This window comes from Neophocaena asiaeorientalis, unplaced genomic scaffold (assembly GCF_003031525.2).
Source record: "Neophocaena asiaeorientalis asiaeorientalis breed wild unplaced genomic scaffold, Neophocaena_asiaeorientalis_V1.1 scaffold77, whole genome shotgun sequence".
NCBI classification, from domain to species: Eukaryota; Metazoa; Chordata; class Mammalia; order Artiodactyla; family Phocoenidae; genus Neophocaena; species Neophocaena asiaeorientalis.
This window is the reverse complement of record NW_020174645.1, coordinates 606,043-612,397: the sequence shown is the minus strand read 5'-3', so window position 1 is coordinate 612,397 and position 6,355 is coordinate 606,043.

Sequence of the window (6,355 nt, the reverse complement as noted above, 5' to 3'; positions counted from 1 at the left end):
GGGGGGGGGGAGGGGGCTCTTTCTGCTTCCGATCTCCACGCTCCTTCCAGCAACAGCAGCGGCAATTCCAGCATCCTTAACGTTCCCAGTTGGGCAACACTCCCTAGAAAATCTGAGCACTGGCTCCACGGCACCACCCTGGTGGTCCCAGCACAGTAGTAGCCCACATTCTAGGGGCCCGGATGCTGAGACAGCCCCTCCTCCACGCTCCTGGTGACCCCACCGCCTTCCTTCTGTCCCCCAGGCTCAGGAGTGCTGGCTGCTTCCTGCAGCCACTAATCTGTGGGTTAACTCAGTTCTTCTAGCTTTGCAACATTGTATCATAAATATCCCATATGAAAACTCCTGTATTGACGCTTAGAGGCACCTGCTGGCCTGGCAGCAGCAGCAGGGGAAACCTTTGGTCTGGCCCAGGAGGCACCTCTGGAATATTAGCACAGCATCCCTAACAAAGCACCATGGACTGGTGGCTCAAAACAACCGAAATGTATTCCCTCACAGCTCTGGACGCCGCAAGTCCAAAAGCAAGGTGTGGGCAGGACCACGCGCCCTCTGAAGGCTCCAGGGAAGAATCCTCCCTGCGTCTTCCAGCCCCCAGTGGCAATCCTTGGCTTAGAGCTGGTTCCCTCTCCGCCTCGATTGTCACGTCGTGTTTTCTCCTGTGTATCTCTGTGTCCGTTTAATAAGGACACAGTGATTGGATTAGGGCCCACCCTCATCGTAACTAATTACATCGGCAAAGACCCTGGTTCCAAATACGTAAGGTCCTATTCACAGGTTCTGGTGGACGTGAATTTTTGAGGACACCATTCAAACCAGTATACTTGGCCAAAAGACGTCAGGCAGCCTGGCCAGGGAAGGTCCTTGCTGCCAGCACGTGCACCAAAGCACTGCCCCACAGGCACCAGACGAATCACACACCAAAACAGAAAAGGCTCCGACCAGGCAACTTGTGCTGGGAACCAGCCAGCGGAAGCACGCCAGGACCCACGCGCTGAACCTGTAGAGAAAGTGATGTCCGCTCCATCACCTTCCTGTGTCTGAAACCCTCAGAGTGGTTTCCGGCCCTGAACGATACAAGGTATGTGAAAGCATTCTGACCATGACAAAGTATGACATGCACACACAGGGATGTTACTATTTGACTTAGGTAAGTTCCACGTGTTTCCAAACGAAGAAATTATTTTCTTTGAAGACCCGTAGATATTAAGCTAGAGAGCAGAGGCACTGAATATACATTTTAACATGTATAAATATATAATACATTAATATGTTTTTGTATATTATATACAATTTTTCTTTTGAAAATAACTTCATGATAAAGGATTTATGAAATCTAGAAACTACAGAGAAGAAAAATCAGCTGTATTTTCAGTGGTACTGGAGATACCACTCTTCACATTATGTTGTACCTACTGTCAGCATTTTTTCTCAGATATCTAAATATTCATATCTTTTTTTTTTTTTTTTACAAAGTTAAGACCATATTGCATGCGTTGTTTCAAAACTTCAAATGTTACAAGTATTTCCACAGGTCATAAAATATTCTCCTAAAACACAATTTGTCATGTCTGCAGCCTACATAAGGCTGGCTCTGCCTGCTGGCTCCATGGTCTGGAGGGATGACAGCAGAGACAGAACAATGGTCTGGCCAAAAAGGGCCCCTGGATCTCAGAGTCATGACATTGGCAGTGACCCAGTTGTGACCTAGTGCATCACGTTCTACCTCCTGAATGTGTGTGTGTCTTGGGGACATATTTTGGGGGAAGTGTGTTTGGCAGGATAGGATTCTTGGGACTAAATTTTATCTATTAAACGTTATCTTCCAACTGTTTCATTTGTAAATTTTAAAGAAAAACAAGGGCTTCCCTGGTGGCGCAGTGATTGAGAGTCCGCCTGCCGATGCAGGGGACACGGGTTCGTGCCCCGGTCCGGGAAGATCCCACATGCCGCGGAGGGGCTGGGCCCGTGAGCCATGGCCGCTGAGCCTGCACGTCCGGAGCCTGTGCTCCGCAACGGGAGGGGCCACAACAGTGAGAGGCCCGCGTACCGCAAAAAAAAAAGAAAAAAAAAAAGAAAAACAAGACTGCAAGATCCTTAAAGGCAAAACTTCTCTTAAAGACTCTGGAACCTAAAAGAAAGGTGAGCACACGAGACGCCAGTATGTATCCAAATCACATCAGATCTTTGCTGTCTGGGGCGGTGGCCTCTAGTGGCCCATGGCTGCTGAGCATTGGAATGAGACTGGTCCCATCTGAGATGTGCTCTGAGCTTAAAGTACATCCAGATTTTCAAGACTTAATACTGAACAAAATGTAAAATAAAGTATTAACTGTTCTATATTGATTTCATATGGAAGTGAAGCTACTGAATATGTTGGGTGAAATAAAAATATATTCTTCCAATTCATCTCACCTGTTTCTTTTTACTTTCCATAATGTGGCTACTAGAAAACGTAAAATTGTATTTGCGCCTCACATTCGAGGCTCCTGTTGCATTCCTATTAGACAGACAGGATAGGAGAGTGTCAGGGGAAGAAGCCCGATTCAGAATAACCATCAAATATCCCATCAGTGGCAGAAAAGGGACGTTATCATACTAAAACCCCTCCGGAAAAGCCTTCTTTTAAGCTAACGAGCCCCCGTCTCTGTATCAGCAATGAATGTCACCTCATCACCAGGGCAGGCATGTGAGAACATCGATGTGTTAATTCCTTTATACAGGTGTTAAAATGTTATGTTCTGTGCCGCCATCCTTCTTCTCTAGTTTATGATACTGTGAAAAAACAAAAAGCCACAGAATTGGGGATCCATCAAAAAGGACTTAGGCCCATTCTCAGCACAGCGTCTTGGTTGGAAGAAGAAAATTTCACCAAGCTTGTGTAAGGAAATGAACAAGCATCACAGAAGCAGGACGGCTTTGCTATGACACCTTCTCCTGCAAGAGAGTCTACTTCCCTCCCAGGACATCCCTGGGCGCTTGCTTGCAGAGATCACTCCTTGTTTCTTTCCATCGACTTTCTTTCTTCAGCCGAAGATTAAGAAACCATGAGCATCTTTTTTATTTTGCCTCAAAGGCAACCTCCTCTGAGGGCAAAACTAAGTTGACTACGTCTATGATAACGCTGGGAAACTGGCAGCCCAGTGGCTGAATAAGGCCTGTGGATCACTTAGTCCACACAGCATCTTTTGTTTGTTGGTTTCGTTTTGTTTATCTTTTAAAAAAAATTTATTGGAGTATAGTTGATTTACAATGTTGTGTTAGTTTCTACTGTACAGCAAAGTGAATCAGTTATACATATACATATATCAAATCCTTTTTTAGATTCTTCCCCCATACAGGTCATTACAGAGTATTGAGTCGAGTTCCCTGTGCTATACAGTAGGTCTTTATTAGTTATCTATTTTATATATAGTAGTGTGTATATGTCAATCCCAGTCTCCCAGTTAATCCCTCCCCACCCCTTGTGATCTGCCAATCCTTCACAAATCAAAACAATTCACATAAAAAAATCTGAATTTCTGTCTTCTCCTGAAAAATCAGAAGCGCCGGCACCCGTGGTGGATTGAAGGTGTAAGGAGGCCGACCCTGCGAGATGGGATGCCCACCCTTTGATTTGCCCCAATTCCCACTACGCTCTGCTATCTCCCCGACCGTGAGGATGATGAGAGGACCAGTGGTTACTTATTATCACACTTGTGCTATTATCTTTCTCATATTATGAAAACATCTCCCTGTACCCCTACTTCCACAGAGATTATGCAAATGCAATGCAGACTGGGAAATTAGTTCCTGTGTCTGCGTAGTTTTCTATTACATTCTTTGAATGATGATGTTTCTGTTTTCCTCTGATAGAGCAAAACGCGGGATGGCCGAGGCTCTTTATACTGAAGACAATTAAAATCGTTTGTAGCGTGTGTGCATTCCTATGTAAAGACTTCCCCAAGCAAGCCTTGAGTTTCTTTCTTATTACTTAGTATAGTTGGTTTTCCGGCCAAATAATGGGGGGAAAAACTCTCGACCACGGCTGTGTAGACTGTTTAGAAACACCCGCCCTGATTTATCGTATAACCTTCAGTTGTGACACAGAGACAAAGGCAGATGGCTTTCGCACCATCATATTTTACTTATCATCCTGTTAACGGACTTAGTATGATGTTAATCAAAGGTCTACGTTCCACGCTAACGCTGGCTGCAGAAATTGCTTTCCAACAGTTTTCCATGGGGAGGCCTTGGGACATAATGAAACCCAACAGAAGCGATTGTGGCCTGGCAACGAGGTGTGTGAGATTACATCGCTCCCTGCTGCAGGAGGGAAATGAAAAGCCTGGTTTACTTTCTCACGTCAAGCCCGAAACGGGGAGGATTCAGGATGTGGCCGCATCGTTAGCTGTTCTCAACCGGCTCTCACTAACTCTCCCGATGGCAGGGGGATCTCTGGGAAAACACGATCACAGAAAACTGCCCAAGCCGCTTCCTGCTTCCCAAGGATTCTCCTGATTTTCTTCCCAGTGAAGACAGACAGAAGAAACTCACTCTATTTCAGAAATACCCATTTCAGTTGCTAAGCAGGTTTCCACTGAGAAAGACCCGATGCCTCTCTTAGATCTCCTTCCTTCTCCTAGATAACTGTTTATTCTGCTGTTGACGGTGCCCAGACCTTCCTGCCTGGGGCTCAGCATAATCATCTCGTGAGTAGTGGCCACTACGGAGCAGAATGACTTGCCCTGGCCACCCTCCAATAACTGGCCGTTATCCAAAAACCACCCAAGACTAAAAACCACTCTCCTTCAAAGATTGAACGGAAGTAACAGAAGAAGAGAAATCCATGACTGGTTTCACTGTGTCATGAAATGAAGAATTTGAACGTGAGTCATAGACGTGATTCTGAAACATGAAAGATACAAAGAACAAAGGAGGGGCAAAGAGCTGAGGCAGAGAGCTGAGATCCCTTCCTGACCTCCGTAATTTCTGGTTTGGTTTTTTGCCACCTCTTCCTGGTATGAACTCCTACTTTCACTCCAGAGCTGAAGCTAAGATTTTGATCTCCCGTCAATTAGATAACAGAATGTTTTCAAATGCTCTTTTTACCACTTCCATGAAACGTCCCGTTAAGATTCCATCTCTGATGTTTCCTGGGAAGGATGCTGTTCACATCCATCTTACCTGTAGAACTTTGTTTGAATCAGGTAAGACCCCTCTTGGGATACCCACTCTTGGGTGGCAGCTGTGTGGTGAGACATCTCTCAAAGGACTTTTGCAAAATTGACTTGGTACCAATGATTCTGCCGAAGTATCTCTGAGAAAACTTCTACATCTGTGCTAATAATTTCATTTCCCCTTTAATTAATTAATTAAACGATCCTAGGAAACTGGTAAGAAGTGCTGACAGAGTACATTTTATTCAATGTGCTCTCCATTTGGGGGAGGACTGGCCAATTCAAACATGTCACCCTAGGCTCATAAGTATTTTGTCATTTTCTGTAAAGCTGAACCAACAGTCAGCGTCCTCAAATCTAAATAAAAATTCCCTCTGATAGATGGACTAAGCAGACACCTGATGCCCATTCTGGGGGAATCATGTGAGAACTTGGCCTTATTTATCTATTGCTACAATGAAGAGATGATACAGCATGCACTGGCAGAGTAATTCAAACACTCCGCAAAACCAAGCGTAGCTATAATTTACACATGGGCTAAAGTAAGAGAAAGGGGTAAGTATGCACGTTTATCTTGTGCCAGGGAGGGAATGTCTTCTGCCTCAATTACCGCTTGATATCATGCCCACATGTGTTCTGCTTCTCTATCTCCACTTGATATCATGCCCACATGTGTTCTGCTTCTCTATCTCCACTTGATATCATGCCCACATGTGTTCTGCTTCTCTATCTCAGATTCCTAGGGACTTCCACCTCAATCCCCTGAAAGTTTCAATGTAAAAGACATGCAGAGAGAAAAGTTAAGATGTTCAGAAAGCTTCCTTCCCCACCCCCCCGGAAAAAAACCAAAAACAGGGTTCTGGGAACACCGTACTGAGATGTCAATTTCCTGGTTTTGATAAGTGTTCGGTGGTTATGAATGATGTAATCATTGGAGTTAGATGGGTGAAGAGTACACAGGATGCAGCAGAAATGAACACAACATTGTAAATCAACTATACTTCAATAAAATGAAATTTTTAAAAAAGGACACGGGAACTCTCTGTACTAATTTTGCAATGTCTATATGAGTTTCAACTTGTTCCAAAATTAAAAGGTTTTAAAAATTAAACCATAAAATGCTAGACAGAACATGGGTTGTTCTCTGCCAATTAGTCTATGATTTAACAAATAAACACCTAAGGCAAGGTGTTAAG